Consider the following 18614-nt stretch of genomic DNA (forward strand, 5'->3'; position numbering starts at 1 on the left):
GCAGCTTGAGATAAGGGATGGATATGCCTCCAGAAGATCTTTTATTGTTTATGATTGTCTTAGCTATTCTGTTTTTTTCAAATGAAATTGATATTTGTTCTTTCACTGTCTGTAAAGAATTTGAAGAATTTCACTGGCATTTTGAACGAAATTTCACTGAATCTGTAAGATGACCAGTTTTACTATCTTAATCCTACCAATCCATAAGCATGGGAAACCTTTTATTTCTTTCCTCAGAGACTTGAAGTTTTTCCTACAAGTCTTTGACTTGCTTTCAATTATAACTGTGGGTATTAATGATCTCAGTTCTTCTAAACACAGACTAGCAACTTGAGTTAAAACATTGGATTCTGCATATTATTTTTCCTTACCACCATAAAAGAGAGACACAGCTTTACAGTGAAAGGAAAGAATAGTATGCCAAGTAAATGAAGCTAGAAACACAACATGTGAGATTAATCATTCTAACAGGTGATAAATTAGATTTTGAACTGAAATTAAGTAAATATATATAAAGAAGCTTGCTTCACATGTAATAAGGGAGCAACTCTCAGGAGTAAATAACAATTCTAATCACACAGATCATCAGTACACCCGATTTCATGAAATAAACACTACTGAATATTAAGTCACAGCTTAACTTTATCATTCCTCTCACACCAACAGAGAGTTCATTTGGGTAACAACCTATTTTTTTAAATCAGAGTTAAATGATACTATAGATAAAATAGACTTAACAGATACCAACAGAATATTTCATCTGAATGCTTCAGAATACTGATTATTTTCAGCAATTCATGAAATGTTACCTAAAACATTTTGTAGAAGTATAGAAGTCATATAATAAATGAAAAAATGATCTAGAGGTGTAGTGATATGTCATTAGGTCTATAGATGGAGTTCTAATCTATGCATGTTTTAATGTATCATTTTATTGCTATGTTCACTTAACAGAATAATAGTACATACTCTTCTGGTGTTCATGACCTAGCCAGTCTTGGATTCTTTGCCTCATTTACAGTGTAATGTATAGTGTCCATCTCATTAGTCAAGCTCTAAATACAATCAAGAATGGGTTAGTTATTCCCATAATTTGTCCCATAGTTGCACCAATGGCATATCATATGGGTGTACATTAGTGCAGACTGTAGGGTTCATAACTGAGATTAATGGTTACTTTCTTTTGATGTAGCACTTCCAGCACAATGATCTCTATCCAGTAGGGGAAAACTCTTTAGTTGAATATTAGCTAGATTTCTCTATGTTCTATATAACACAAGTATGTGGTGTCATTGGCAATAGGTTTTCACTGTCAAATTCTATGTGAGTGTTTTGCATATGGAGTTTAAGATTATGCTATTCAATTTGTGTAAAATATAGTTTTGGAAATTTGATAGGGATTGCATTGTTTAGGTATAAGGGCAATTTTAACTGTATTAATGCTACCAATCCATGAACATGGGAACCTTTCCATTGTCTGTCTTCCTCGGTTTCTTTCTTCAGTATCTTCAGTTTCTTTCTTCAATGCTTTAAAGTTCTATTGTGTGAGTTTCACACTCACTTAGTGTTATTCTAAGATATATTTTTGAGGCAAATATGCAAAGTATTGTTTCTCTCATTTCTTTCCTAGTATGTTTGGCACTTGTATAGAGAAAGAGTACTGATATCTATGTGTTGATTTTATATACTTCTATTTTGATTAAATTGTAAGTTATCAGTTGTAGAAATTTTCTAGTGGAGTCTTTAGGATTTGGGGGTGGGGTATGGAATCACATGATCCACAAAAAGTTACTTTGACTTTTTCCTCTCTTATTTTCATTGTGTTACTATCCTTCTGTTATTTCATTGAGCAGATAGGGATAGGATCAGCATCCTTGTCTTGTTCCTAATTTGGATGAAAATTCTTTGCATTTTAATTTAGAATGTTGTTTGCTGTGACTCATTGCAAACTACATTTACTACATTGAGATATGGCCCTTGTATGTAAAGTATCATTACTACTTTCATCATGAATCATGAATAATTTGGCAGTGGGGTTAGAGGCCTTTTATACATCTCATGAGATGGTAATATGGTTTCTACCCCTTAATCTACTTATGTGTGGGTTACTTTTTTGTGCTATGTATGTTGAATCGTGTCTGTATCTCTAGGATTAGGTCAACTTGATCATGGTGGATAATATTTCTACTTGTTCTTGAATTCATTTCACAGGTATTTTTTTAATTCATTTCACAAGTATTTTATTAAGAACTTTTGCATCTATGTTCACATGAGTTATTGATCTATAATTTTCCTCTTTGTTTAGCCTTCTTGTATCAGGATAATAGTGGTTTCATAAAAAGGATTTGGAAATGTTTTTCATTTTCTGTTTAGTGGAATAATTTAGGGACTATACTTGTTAGTTATTCTTTAGTTCTGTAGTGAATCCACATGTCCTTGGACATTTTGAAAAATTTAAAATTAACTATTTTATCTCAATGGATAGTCACCTTGATTCATCCTTGTTAGGTCATTTAAAATAAAAATCCATCTACAGATTTTCTATTTTCAAGTTCAGTAAAGTATATATTTTAAAATGTATTTCCTTATAACTCTCTGAATTTTCTCAGTGTATGTTATATATTTTAACGTTACATTTTTTCATCTTTAATTTTATTAATTTGGACTGTCTCTCTCTTTTGGTTAATTTGGATAAGGTTTACAAATCTTACTCATTTTTTCAAGGAATCCACTCTTGTTTTTATTGTTAGTTCTTGCACTTCTACAGCTTTTAAGTGTATCACTAAATTATCCATAAGAAATGTTTCCTACTTTCTTTTGCTGGAGAAAAATTATAATAAATCAGGAACTGGAAAAAGCATGATGCTTTACATAAACATTGTTTAAAACTACAAAATTGCTTGGCATCAGTCTAAATGTTTAGTGTTTTTTCAAATGCATATGGACTTTATTTATTTATAATAAACTACATACAGTAAGAACAGTTATGAAACAATCAGGAAAGACATATGTAAACATTACATTCAAAGGGTTTAGCTCATTTGTGTTTGGTAGCCTTACAGAAAATTATATCTATTTTATCTAGGTGAATCTAAAGTTTTGTACCCAAATCATTCTCTATCATGTCTTGTATTTATCAACTTAAAAAACATGTTTCTTGTAGACTCAATGTTCTTAAGAACTATGTTTTATTATGAACTTATCAAACGAGCATACCTTCCTTATAACCTGACTACATAAACTTGAGGAAAAGATTAAAGAACACAGAAATGAAACCTTCTGGGTATTAGTTCCCAGGAACAACTCTCCTGGTGCCATCAACAGGATTTCTTCTGCTGGAACCTGGAGCAACTGGAACCTGGAACATCAGCCAGAGCCGGGAGCAGCAGCTGAAGCCCAGAGCCCCAAAGCTTTCACTGGAGCAGTTCTCTTGAGGAGTGTCTCTAAAGCCAGTGATGAACAGGCACTTGATCTCAAGTCTCCAAAGACCACGCCTCCTGTTTTTTGCTCACATTTCTATCTCCTCTCAGAATTTGTTCAAGGATATTTTTCAGCTGGTAACAGCCAAACTCCCCCAAAAAGTGGTTCAACTTCTACCGAGATAAACATCATCTTCTCTCTCTCACGTTTGTTCCTCATCCCACACCGGGGATCTAAACAAAAACCTGTTTATCTCTCCTTCATTTTTCTACCTTAAAATATTTCTTAAATCCTAAAATACTTATGCCTAACTGTGACACTATAACTTTCTAGTCTTCAACCCCATCAGAAATGTGAGAAGGAATAAAATTGTTACTTAAAAAGAAAGTACAGGCTAGGAGCTTTCAAAACTAGGAGATGACAGAGACCATTTACTGGCTGGTCAGTCATGCATTCTCTCTCTAACAGTGGATCATTGCCTTCATCCATCTGGCCCAGTCTATCTGGCATACATAATTGTGAAGCCAGGAATATGAAGGACTTACTTTCTTGTCATGACAGGGCTTGGCAGTTATCTCACCTTGGGACCAAGTCTTGTTCAATTTTGGACAGCATATTGTCTGTAGAGAGAGCTGTAGAAATTTTGCCCAGGGCTAGATTTCTGTTAATGAAGCTATCTCCAAAAGGAGATTTATGATGCTTATCATCTTCATTGAGGTAGGCAAGGGGTGTTGCTAGGAAATTACATGCTTCACGTCAAAAAGGCCTTACATTAATAAAAGTGTCTTTAAATGCCATATTTTGTAAGTCTCTGAAGTTTTTGGGGACCATCTGTCTATATATTTGCATTTATATTTACATACTGTATAATGACACCTTTCTAACTATCTATCTATCTATCATTATAAGTATGAATAGGGAAATGTTGTTTGTTTCTAGATATTTACAATCTGTTAAACCTAGGATATGTATTTCTATGATAAACTAGACTACTATCTGACATGACCATGAGTCTGATTGGTTGATCATTAACTTGTATAAGTTAATTATCCTAAACAGTTCATAATATCAGCTTTTTATAAAATGAACAGTAAATCTTACATCTGTGAATGAGTTGTATAGGGCCAATACCTCGTACCAGAGTAGAAACATACATACATATGTGAATTAACAAATAACCTTGAAAGATTTCAAGATGGTAGTGAGCGGTGTGGATCTTGTCTAGAAGCCAGAGTAATCAAGTCAGGGAATTGGACTGATTTATTAACCAGGAACACCAAGCTCCCCACACCACAACAGTGGGAGAACTCCACAGTTTAAAAGGAACAAACTACAACCCCCACACACACCCTTGAACATGGGAAAAGCATGGACCCCTTTGGGGAACAGACCATCCCTGGAGGAGGCACAGCGGTGACTGCTGAGACAGGCAGCGTGAACAGCAGGGAACCAGGGAACCGCTGGCAGAGGTGATTGGTGTGGTGTCTGGTGAGAACCTCTGCTGGAAGTGGCAATCGAAAGGGGCTGTGAGAGGTAGCAGGTGACAGAGAGCAGAGACCAGCACCTTGCCTCAGTGGCAGGCTGTAAAGAGCAGGGAGAAACGGAAGGACTGATGGCGAGCAGTGGCGACCAGCTGGACAGCTCAGCGCAGCAAAACAGGTGAGAAAATCAGAGGGCCACTTTCTAAAACACAGGCTTGGGGCTTCCCAGTCTAAACAAATAAGGAAGATAAAAAGAAAGCCCTCTCCATCCCCCTACCCAACCTGGCTGGTATTCCCACAGGTTTGGGAATCAAAATCTCTGAGTCACTGCACTCTTTAGAGATCTGGAACAGAGTGGCCCTCCTACAGAACAAAGGATTAACAAAACAGAAGCCACACAGCATCTGACACCCAAGCCACAGGTATACAATATGGTGGACTCCTCAGAGGAGAACAAGTAGCCAGAGGATCCCTATAAAACCACAGATCCTAGCTGGTAGAGCTTAGACAAATATAGACACAGGAAGATAATGTCTGTGAAGCCAATATAGAAGGCAGTTTCCTCTCAAAGGTACTCATCCCTGTGACCAGCTCAGAAAGCCCAAGTCCTTTAAGCTGATGACTAAAGGAAAGAAGAAGAGGTCAAATAACAAAAACCAGGACATTGTGGCTCCACCAGAAAGTGCAGACACCAACAGATACCCTATTACAGCAGTGTCACAAGAAAATTACCTCAATACCATGCTTATAAAGTTATTTGAGAACTATAAAGAGGAAATGAATAGATCCTTCCAAGAATTCCAGGAAAATACAAACAAATGAATAGAGGTCATCCAGGAGAAACAAGAAACCACAAGCAAACAAGTAAAGGAATTAAATAAAACAGTTCAAGACATGAAAAATTAGACAATATTAAAAAATCACAAATGGAGAAAAACTGTGAAATAGAACAATTAAAAAAGGAAGCAGGTTAAACACCACCAAACCAAATAACCCAATTAAGAAATGGGACTCAGAACTAAACAGAGAATTATCAACAGAGGAATATCAAATGGCTGAGAAACACTTAAAGAAATGCTCAACTTCCTTAGTCATCAGGGAAATGCAAATCAAAACAATTCTGAGATTCCATCTTACACCCATCAGAATGGCTAAGATCCAAAATTCAAGTGACACCACATGCTGGTAAGGATGTGGAGAGATAGGAACATTCCTTCATTGCTGGTGGGAAGGCAAACTAGTACAGCCACTTTGGAAATCTATCTGGTGCTATCTCAGAAAAATGGGAATAGGGCTTCCTCAAGACCCAGCTATTCCACTCCTTGGAATATACCCAGAAGATGCTCCAGCATACAACAAGAACATTTGCTCAACCATGCTCATATCAGCCTTATTCATAATGGCCAGACCTGGAAATAGCCTAAGTGTCCCTCAGTAGAAGAATGGATAAAGAAACTTTGGGGTACACTTACACTATAGAATACTACTCAGCTATTAAAAACAAAGAATTCCCTAAATTTGTGGACAAATGGATTGAGCTAGAAATGATCATAATGAGTGAGTTAACCCAGAAGCAGAAAGACTCAAATGGTATATACTCACTTATATCTGCATACTAGCCCAAGGGACATCTCCCATGAAAGTCTTCCCTTACCAGGAAACTGGGACAGAGGGGAGGACATCCTATTGGGACTCTAGGTGAGAGAAGCATGGGAGAATGGGGAAATAGAAGGATCCAGAGAGTCTTAGAAACCTACAAGAAGAACATTATGATGGGCAGATATGGGCCCAGGGGTCCTGTTCAAACTATGGCACCAGCCAAGGACAATACATGCAGTAAACTTCGAATTCCTACACAGATCTAGCCAATGGACAGGACATTCTCCACAGGTGAGTGGAGAGCGGGGTCTGATTTCACATAAACTCTGATGCCCCATATTTGACCATGTCCCCTGGAGGGGAGACCTGGTGGCACTCAGAGGAAGGACAGCAGGCTACCAAGAAGAGACTTGATACCCTATGAGCATATACAGGGGGAGGTAATCCCTCTCAGGAACAGTCATAAGGGCGGGGAATAAGGGGAAAATGGGAGCAAGGGAAGAAGGGGAGGATACAAGGGATGGGATAACCATTGAGATGTAACAAGAATAAATTAATAAAAGAATAATCTAAAGAAAGAAAAAGAAAAGGGAGAAATAACAACAGATACCAAGGAAATCCAAAGAATCATTAGATCTTACTTCAAAAGCCTATATGCTACAAAAGTGAAAATCTAAAGGAAATGGAAAATTTCTTTGATAAATTCCACTTTCCAAACTTGAATCAAGATCAGGCAAACAAGGTAAGCAGTCCTATATCCCCTAAAGAAATAGAAGCAGTCATCAAAAGTCTCCCAACCAAAAAGAGCCCTGGGTGAGATGGAGTCAGTGTAGAATTCTACCAAACCTTCAAAGAAGAACTAATACCGATACTCTTCAAACTATTCCACAAAATAGAAACAGAAGGAACACTACCAAATTCATTCTATGGAGCCACAGTCACCTTAATACCTAAGCCACAGAAAGATCCAACAAGGAAAGAGAATTTTAGATGAATCTACCTTATGAACATAGGTGCAAAATTACTCAATAAAATTCTGGCAAAGAGAATCCAAGATCACATAAAAAATCTCATCCATCATGACCAAGTAGGCTTCATACCAGACATGCAAGAGTGGCTCAATATAAGGAAATTCATCAATTTAATTAACCATTTAAACAAACTGAGGGAAAAGAACCACATGATCTTCTCTTTAGATGTGGAACAAGCATTCAATAAAATACAACACTCTTTCATGTTAAAAGTCTTAGAGAGATCAGAGATACAAGGCACATCCCTAAATATAGTAAAGGCAATATAAACCAAGCCTATAGCCAATATCAAGCTAAATGAGGAGAAATTTAAGTCAATCTCACTGAAATCAGGGACAAAAAAAGGCTACTCACTCTCTCAATTTCTCTTCAATATAGTACTTGAAGTCCTAGCTAGAACAATAAGACAGCTAAAGGATATCAAGGGAATACATATAGAAAAGGAAGAAGTTAAAGTTTCTTTATTTGCATATGATATGATAATATACATCAGTGATTCCCAAAAGTCAACCAAAGAACTCCTACAACTGATAAACAGCTTCAGCAAAGTGTCAGGATATAAAATTAACACAAAAAAAGTGAGTAGCCCTCCTGTACACAGATGACAAAAGGGTGGAGAAAGAAATTAGGGAAATCACTTCCTTCACAATAGCCTCAAACAGTATAAGATATCTGGGTATAAATCTAACCAAGCAAGGGAAAGACCTGAATGAAAAATAATTCAGGTTGTTACAGAAATAAATTGAAGAAGATCTCAAAAAACGAAAAGATCTCCCATGCTCATAGATTGGGAGAATCAACATAGTTAAAATGGCCATCCTACCAAAAGTAATCTACAGATTCAATGCAATCCTTATCAAAATACCAACATGATATTTTTACAGAAGTGGAAAGATCAATTCTCAACTTCATATGGAAAAACAAAAAACCCAGGATAGCTAAATCAATCCTATACAATGAAAGATCTGCCAGAGGAATCTCCATTCCTGATCTCAAGCTGTACTGTAAAGCAACAGGAATAAAAACAGCATGGTTCTGGCATAGAAATAGGCCAGTTGACCAATGGAATCAAATTGAAGACCCAGATATACATCCACACACATATGGTTATTTGGTTTTTGACAAAGAAGCAAAAAAAAATTACAATGGAAAAAAGGGCAGCATAATCAACAAATGGTGTTAGTCCAACTGGATATCTACATGTAAAAAAATGCAAGTGGATCCATATTTATCACCCTGTATTAAACTAAAGTCCAAGTGGATTAAAGACCTCAACATAAAACCAGACACATTAAATCTGTTAGAAGAAAAAGTGGGCAAGACCCTAGAACTCATTGGCACTGGAGACAACTTCCTGAAGAGAACACCAACAGCTCAGGATCTAAGATCAACAATTAATAAATGGGACCTCATGAGGCTAAGAAGCTTCTGTAAGGCAGAAGACACTATCAACAGACTAAAGTGACAGCCCACAGATTTGGAAAAGATCTTTATCAACCCTACATCTGACAAAGGGCTAATATCTAAAATGTATAAAGAACTCAAGAAATTAAACACCACCAAACCAAATAACCCAATTAAAAAATGGGGTACAGAACTAAACAGGTAATTCTCAATAAACGAATATCAAATGGCTGAGAAATACTTAAAGAGATGCTCAACATCCCTAGTCATCAGGGAAATGCAAATCAAAATGACCTTGAGATTCTGTCTTACACTTATCCGAATGGCAAAGAACAATAACTCAAATGACAACATATGCTAGCGAGGATGTGGCCAAAGAGGAGCACTCCTCCACTGCTGGTGGGATTTCAAACTTGTTCTACCACTCTGGAAAGGAATATGATTCTCAGAAATTTGGGGATAGCTGTACCTCAAGACCCAGCTATAACACTGCTGAGCATATATCTGAAAGATGCCCTACCATACAACAAAGACATTTGTGCAACTATGTTCATAGCAACTTTATTTGTACTATCCAGAACCTGGAAACAACTGAGATGTCCCTCAACTGAAGAATGGATAAAGAAATGGTGGTATGTCTATGCAATGGAATACTATTCAGCAATTAAAAACAAAGAAATCTTAATATTTGTAGGCAAATGGATGGAATTAGAAATGATCGTTCTAAGTGAGATAACCCAGACCCAAAAAGACACACATGGTACATACTCACTTATATGTGGATTTTAGCTCAACATAGTCATCATAGGAGCGACTCCATCCAACAGGGGATAGGGACACTTACAGAGATTCAAAGCTGGACACTGGACAGAGTCCCAAGAGTGTAGAATGGCCCTGTCAGGCCACAGAGGAAGAGGTCATATGTAGTATAGGGGACACTAAATAAACTAAGGTCAGTTGTTAGGGGAGGGGGTTCCTCTTTCTAAGGACTAGTGGAAGGAGGGAAAGAGGATGACAGATGGGATTGGGAGTTGTTGAGGGAGGGGGTAGGATTGTGAGGGGATAAGGAAGGGGCTACAATTGGGATATAAAGAATTCAAACTGTAGAACAAGCAGATAACTTATATTTCTAATCCTAGTACATGGGAATAGCTCTGAGACTGGCAGCACTATGAATGTAAAGGCATAGAGCGCCTCATGTTGGCCACAGATTCTCTGTGATGTAGCATTAGAGGCCACTCTTAGTAAGGCATGAAGGAAGATTTGCAGACACCTTATGTCGACTCATACAATGAGCAAAAAACTAGCTTTAATTATTCTATGCATCCCACACACCTCATAGAATTGTAATGTTAGACGTGTATAATGCTTGTGAGAAATTATGTTTTCAGAACAAAATAAATGGACATTGATGCTGGATCAGACTTGACAGGATTCATTCCTCTCAGCATGATGGATGCAGACACCCTGCATCCTCCTAGCTCCATCCTTGGATGACTCTGTTGTTGTTACCCATCAAATTTGGACAGCTTCCTGGAAAACATTTTATAAAACTTCTGATCCAACTTGGACCACCTTCAATCTCCTACTAAACCTGGAATCTCTCAACATTTAGAAACTGGACCACAAATGCAATCCCTGGTTTGCTTAACCATTTTCTCCAATCTTTTTGGGCTCCTTTCAAGGTATTATTCACCCTAATTCAACCTGAAGAAACCTTAAGATAAAGACACCCCATTCCTTCTAAGGGGGGTGTTGTATAGGTTTCTGCTTGCTCTCTTGGTGTACAAATGCTGATTCTGATCGAGAGGTGGTCATAGGTCATTATTGGTCTTATACACAGAAAAACCTAGTTGAAACTCAGAGACATCTCACCTTTCCTTTATCTTGCATACATAGATAAGGAGATAGGAGCAGAAAAGAAAGAAAGGGAGATATAAGAACACAGAGGGAAGATAGAAGAAAAGCTAGATGATTGAAACTACTTTTTAACTCAAGGCCTTAATTATTACTCATAGTGAAAGTTATATGTAAGTCATTGTTATGGAATTTAGTATATTGATACAAAACATGGGCATGTCAAATAGTTGTCAGATTTTAACACAAGAAAATATATCATAAGTCTAACAGATGGAATGAGTCTACTGATATATGAGGCAAAATAGTTGAATAAGGTCTTCAAAAGCCTCAGAGACACACAGAATATGGCATTTAAAGTTGTTTTTATAATCCTAAATTTCTTTGAGAACAAGACAAGTTAACTCCTGACAACATTCAGCTGACCTCAAAGAAGATGATGAGCATCAAAGAGCCTCCTTACGGAGGTGGCTTCAAATGTGGCAAACCAACCACTGGGCACATGTTCTCGTTCCTGCCACAAACAGAATTCTGGCTAAAAATGGGCAACTTAGATGCAGGCAGAGTTGATGGCTGCACTCTGCCAAGACAGGGAACACAAGTTTTCAATAGTTCCTTCCCTGCAAATAATTCTGGCAGAGATGTTGGGCCAGAAAGCTGAAGATGAGGCTCCAGCATTATAGAGAGTGTTGGGTAACTGTTCAGGCAGTAAACTGCCTAAGTCAATTTGTACATTTTGGAAGCTGCTAATCTACACTGCAGTTCACTCAGGAATTTAAGTTTTACTCCTTCTCAAGTCTCTGAGGGGCATTGAAGGCCAGATAATATAGTTTTACAATCATTTTTAGTTGGTTAGGAGGTAAGATCTTTTTAGATGAAGATAAAGAAGTTAAGTTATTAGAGTTGAGATAGGATAGATATTTAATTTCATTCAGAAATTTAGACCCAACAAGACAGGAAAGATGTTTACTTCAAGCTAGACAAATTTAGCCAAACTACTATAATGTAACATTTATAGAACTCATGATTGACTCATGGTTCTCCCTGCTGTATGTAGTTTGTTTTATACATATGCAATAAAATAAATGTATTTAATAAAAAATAATAAATAACCTTAAATTTGAGTCAATATATAAAATTCTATACCCATGTATCAAAAATAACATGATATACACTTTCTTCATAGAATTGTCTTCATTGTGTCCCATAGAAATGTTGTGTTATATTTCATTCCATCCTAGAAAAAAATTGTTTTGTGTCTTGATTTCTTCCTTGATCCAATTTTCATCCAGTACCATGTTGTTTAACTTCCCTGACTGTGTAATGTCTGCCATTTCTATTATGTATTATATACAGGCCTAATCCATAGCAGCTAAGACAGGCTTCATAATGTTATTTTAATTCTCCTATATATACAGGGACTTGCTAATATGTGGTCAATTTTGTAGAAAGTTCTATGGGCCCTTGGAAAAGGGTAGTCTTTGTTGTTTAGAGGGAATGCTATATAGATGTATGTTACATCTGTTTTATTATTATATCACTTAACTCTAGAGTTCTGCCATTTAAGTTTTGTCTGAATGGGACTCTATTGTTGGTAGTGGGGTATTAAAGTCATTTACTGCCACTGTGTTAACAATGATTTTAGACGTAATGTTTCTTTTATGAAACTGGGTACCGTTGTATTTGATGTGTCAATCTTTAAAATCTTTTTGATGATATTTTCCCTAAAAATGTTGTATCCTTCTCTGTCACTTCTGATTAGTTTTGGTGTGAAGTCTGTTTTGTCAGATCTTAAGATAGCTATGCCTTCTTTTTCTTATCTCTATTTACTTGAAATGTATTTTTCTGTTTTTATCCTAAGACTATGTTCTTCATAGTAAATTACGTTTTTTTAATCAGCAGAATGGACTGTTTTGCAATCCATTCTGTTATTCTGTGTCTTTTTAATGTTGAAATGGGACTACTAGTATTGAGAGGTATTAATGAGCAATGTATGTTGGTTTCTATTATTTTGTTGTGGGGGTGTTTTTAACTGTTCTGGGGGATTTTTTTTTTCTTCTCTTTTCTTGGGTGTTGCTAGCCTTCTCTTTAGACTGTTTTTTTGGTTTTGTTTTGTTTTGTTTTTGATGTCCTATGTAGAGTTGGCTTGCAGGACATAAACTCTTGAAATTTGTTTTTATAACAAGGTGTTCTTCATTGATTATGACCAATACTCTTTCTGGGTAAGGAGCCTGACATCTGTGGTATTTTGGAGCTTCTAGAAGTCTGGCTTTCCATTGAAATGTCATGTATTATTATAATAGGCCTTCTTTATTGTATGACTTGGAATTTTTCCTTTGTGGCTTTTAAGATTTATTTTTGTTTTACGTTTACCTGAATGTATTCAAGTGTACCGTGTACAGCCATGGGACCCAAAGAGGTCAGGAAAGGGTATCAGACCCCCTACAACTGGAGATATAGATGTTTACAAGCCATCATGTGGGCCCTGGGAATTAAACCCAGGTCCACCAAGTCAATTTTCAAGTCCCTCTTTGTACCTTTACATATTCTTTCTTTGTTTTGTACATTTATTGTTTGACTAATATGTGTCATAGGGAGTTTCTTCTGGTTTTGTCTATTTCATGTTCCCTATGTTTCTTGCCCCCTTGGTAAGCATCTTTTTCTTTAGATTAGGAAATTTTGGTAAAAAATATTTTCTGTACACTTGAATGAGGTTTCTCTTCCTTCATTTATACCTAATATTTATGGACTTTGTCTTTTTAAAATTTCCTATACTTTCTGGATGTTTTTTACCTAGGTTTATTGTTACTGTTGTTGATTTAATATTTTTTCTTTCCTGGATGATCTATTTCTTCTGCCTTGTCTTTAAGACCTGATATTCTCTCTTCCCCCTTGATCCTATATGTTGGTGAGGATTTCCTATGAGTTTTTCAGTTTGAATTTCATTTCACATTAGCTTTTCTTTAGAGAGTCTATTTATTTGCTAAATTCTATTTTCATATATTGAATTGTTTTCATTGTTTTATCCAATTATGTTTTTACACTCTTCATTCAGGTACCTATTCATGTCTTCTTTGATGACTTTGGACATACTCATAGCTTCTATTTTGAAGTCCTCGTGTTGTGCATCAAATAAATTGTGTACCTTGGGGAGCATTACAATGGTCATATTTGTTTTTAGTGAAGGCCTGTTGTTTGGGTTGTTTATGCTTGGGTTGTTATGGTATCTGTGTTAGAATATTTACATTTTGTCTTGGTGTGGATATCTGGTATAGCTTTTGTTGAACTGAAGTTCAGATCTTTGATTGTTATTGTTATTATCTCAACCTATCAGACTGTAGACACGATAAATAGTATTTCATTTTACGTCTTGTGCCATACTAAGTTTGAGTGTTCAGACTCTGAATGATCCCAGATTAGTGGCAAATGAGTGAGCAGTCAGATAGGAAGAAGACTGGATTTTATATCTTTAACCGATGTTCAGGTTGAGATCTCAGGGGCCAACAGTGCTATAACAGTAGTAGATAGTTGCAGTGATTTGTGGAGTGGTAGCTTAGAGATAGGAGAACTGATGCTTTGGCTCTGGGCATTCCTTCCAAAAACTTTGGTTTGGGCTCTAACCTGAACCTGGTAGTAACTACAGTTTCAGACTTCGAAGAGTCTCATATCCATATGGTGGTTTGAAGATGGGTAGGTGATTAATGGACAAGCCCATGAGGAAAGGATACTAATTTTAGCACTCTCTAGGCAGGATTTACGGTCCCAAATCCAGGTCAGGGTCCAATCCTGAGGTCCAGTGGTTGGGAAGGTGACTGGCAATGGAGAGGTATGTGGGGAAACTGGCTCTGTAATTTCTTACCTAAATTTCTAGTTGGGGCTTCAAATTCAGACTCCCAACATACTCAGATAGGCACACTGGTTGGGAAGAATGATAGCTGAGCAGGTGGGGGATCTTTTTCTGTGTTGTAAGCACAATTTCTTGGTGTTTATAAAGGCTGTATTCACTTTATGAAAAAAGTTATCTAAAGTTTAAAAAAAGATTAAAAATGGAAAATTTTGTAAAAAACTTACTCCCTTCCAAAGTTAAACCAAAAGCATAAAACATACAAGGTACCTCAGTTAAGCAAAAAGCATATAAATAACCTAGACAATGAAATGGCTCATCAAAAATGCCTGGACCTAGGTCAATTCACTACTGAATTTAAAAAGACCATTAAAGAAAAGTCAATACCAGTGTTTCTCTAAATGTTCCATAAAATAAAAATGGAAAGAATGTTAGGAGACTCATTTAACAAAACCAGTATTACCTGAATAGATAAAATCAGATATATAGGGGGGAGTGGGAGGTGATTATAGGTCAATTTCCCTGATGAGAATGAATACAGAAAATTTACAATAAGATACTTGCAAACTGAATTCAGCAACACCTTAAAAAGACAATTAATGATCATTGACTTTGTTCCATTTCAAGGATACAAATATGGTTCAAAATATATAAATTAATAAGTGCAATATATTACATGAATGATCTCAAGAACAGAAATCATGTGAATCGTCTCAATAGATTAAGAAAAGGCCTTAAAAATAGTCTAACAATCCATGCTTGCCTTTCTGGATCTGGGTTACCTCACTTAGGATGATCTTTTCTAGTTCCATCCATTTGTCTGCAAATTTCATGATGTCCTTGTTTTTAATAGCTAAGTAGTATTCCATTGTGTAAATGTACCACAGTTTCTTTATCCATTTTTTGGTTGAAGGGCATTTGGGCTGTTTCTAGTTTCTGGCTATTACAAATAACACCACTATGAGCATAGTTGAGAAAGTGTCCTTGGTGTATGGTGGAACATCTTTTGAATATATGGCCAGGAGTTATATAGATGGGTCATGAGGCCGAACTATTCCCAATTTTTCTTTGCCCAATATTTGGTTGTGAGTTTCAACATCTGTTTGGAACCACTGCTTGGTGAAGCCTCTCAGAGCACAACGCAGATCTGCTCCTGTCTTTAAGCATAGGAGAGTGCAATTAATAGAGTTAGCGGTTAGCTCTCTTTCATGGGGTGGATCTTGGGTCGCACTACACATTGGTTGGACATTCCCTCAATCTCTGCTTTATCTTTATCCTTGAATGTTTTGTAATCAGGGAAAGTTTTAGATCAAAGTTTTTGTGGGTTGGTTGGTGTTCTCCTCCCTCCATTATGAGTCTTGTCTACTTAGAGGGTGTCCTTTTCAGTCTCCATGGCCCCATTGCCCCTGCTATTAGGAGTCTCAGCTGTAGTGCCCCTTATATCTACTCAGAGGCCTATTCTGATCTGGTTATCTAGTTTGTCACAGAGATGCCCCCACCTGAAGTGCCTCTTTTCTCTGTAGGCCTTCTGTCCTCCCAGCCCAACTCTCTCCAGGTCTAATCTCCTCTTTTACTTCTCTTTGTGCTCCCTCTCCTAACTTGTTCCCTCTCTTCAACCACTGCCTCTGCCTATTCTATTTCCCCCTGAGTGAGATTTAAGCTTTTAAACAAGAAAATATCTACAAAGAAACTAGGAAATCTGATATAATGATAAGAAGCATGATCCATAAGACAAAGAAACCAAATACAGAACAAGAAACTGGTGTCTATAAACATTAAAGTTTTGTGTCTCAGACTATTAATCATCAATCTCTTCAAGCTCTGAGCCCTAGTAGATATAATAATGAGTGATCTGGAAAGACACAGTCACTAGTGCAACGATGGCACGTTCTGACGGGATTTAACCTATTATTTGACACACTGGTGCCATTAATAGCATCAAGACTCTCTGGATAAATAGATTATAGACCCTAGGGGGAGAACCTGTATGCTGTGCTCTATCTGCTGATTTATTGTTTGTCTCCTGAGTGGACAGGAGTACGGGAAAGGTACACTCCTGGCTGAGTACAAGGATAATCAGTAGGGACTACCATATGTCAATGAATAGTGCCTGCAAACAGCTGGAGAACTCTAAATAGGCGTTTTATTAAAATGACTTCTAGTGAGTTATCTTTCTCCCCATGAGGTCTCCTTACTTCACCTGAGAAGCTTCTCCTTGCAGTAAATGATGAGAACAGAGACCAGAAGTGGTCAAGTACAAAGGATAAGAATGCCTGTATGTCACATCTACAACACACCCCCTCCTCCCAAAGTTTAAGTATCATTTCGGAAGAGAGTACACAAAGATTGGAAGACTCAGAGGTGGTAGGTGACTATAAGAAAACTTTTCAGATCAAACGGGCAACTTCACTTATGAAATGATAGCAGTTACAACAGAATGCATGAGTCGTATGCAAAGCTCAAACCAGACAGAATTGAAATATGGAGAGAAGTGGGCATGATGCCCCACCCCTCGATAAGAAGCTATTGGCAATTTATAGCTGCTAGGAGGGGGAGAGTCAGTTTTCTTTAAGAGTACAGCTCCTGATTTGTTGTCCACACTTCAGGGATAGCTACACACTGATGAACAGATGGGCAGCACAAATAGATCTGATGGGCTTACAAAATAAATGACACAATGTTGGATGGACAAGCAAGTGGGAGATCTAGGAGTAACTGTATATGTGTGTTTGGGCGAATGTGATCAAAATACATCTTAAGAAATCCTGAGAAAACTTACTAAAAATGAGAAATAAAAGAAAGTGAAAAGAAGCCATTAATTGGGGGAAAGTCATACATCTAGAAAGTAACATATACCATAGTAGACTTGTGTATAAAATACACAGAGAACTCTAAACACTCAACAAGAAAAAGTACAAATTTTAAATTAGGCAAAATATCTGAATACCCACTTGACTAAATGAATGGTAGAATTACAAATAAACACATATGGGATGCTTATTTCACGACACTGGCCAACTGTAAGGATATGACACTATAAAACCATTCATATGTGAAAATTAAGTCAGTGCCAGGCACTAGCAATTGAACAGAGCCTGCATTGCTCACTATGGTAAAGTGCAAGGTAATGCCAACACTTTGGAAAACAATGTGCCATAAAATTGGGCATACTCTTATCATACAGCACACATATTCGCTAGTAATGTCATGGTTCAGGTGAAAGAATGTGATATTATGAAAATGTATATGCAAATGTTTATAGAAGCAATTGCACAAATGCCCAAGCTCTGAGTAAGAAGGGAGGTTGTCAATATGGAACAAATAGTGATTTATGGAAAATTCAAAACATGCAATGTAAATAAATAAGAATGGGTGGTTGATTCACATGTGTAAGCATCTGTGGATATTCAGTGAACTTTCTAAATGAGTACAGACAGACCTCAAAGGCTTCCATCTTGCTCAAGTGGTCTGTTCTAATGCTTGGGAATCCATGTTTCCTTAAGAAGGCCTCTTATGAGATTGGTACTCTCCATTGGCTGCCACCATATTAAAGGCTCAGTCCGTTTAGAGTGCACAGCCCCCTACCTAGGAACTGGCATATTGGTTAACAGATCTATGAGGAAAGGAATCAGATTGTAGAGTTAAAGGAATCAAGGAAGTGAAATTTGTACATAATGAGCCTGTATGCTGCGCTCTATCTGGTGGTTTATTGTTTGCCTCCTGAGCTGACAGGAGTATGGGAAAGGTACACTCCTGGCTGAGTACAATGATAATCAGTAGGGATTACCATATGTCAATCAATAGTGCCTGTACACAGCTGGACTCCTCATCTTTGCCACACAACTATGTAATAAGAGTAAAAACAGTCAGCAGCCTTGTAGGGTTCTTATTAGACTCAGAGAAATAATAAATGTTCATTGTTATCAGCAAGGTTATTGTTATTTAATTTTAAAGAATATTATAAATTTAGGGTTTGTA

The sequence above is a fragment of the Acomys minous genome (assembly GCF_964271855.1).
Source record: "Acomys minous genome assembly, chromosome: 2".
Lineage (NCBI taxonomy): Eukaryota > Metazoa > Chordata > Mammalia > Rodentia > Muridae > Acomys > Acomys minous.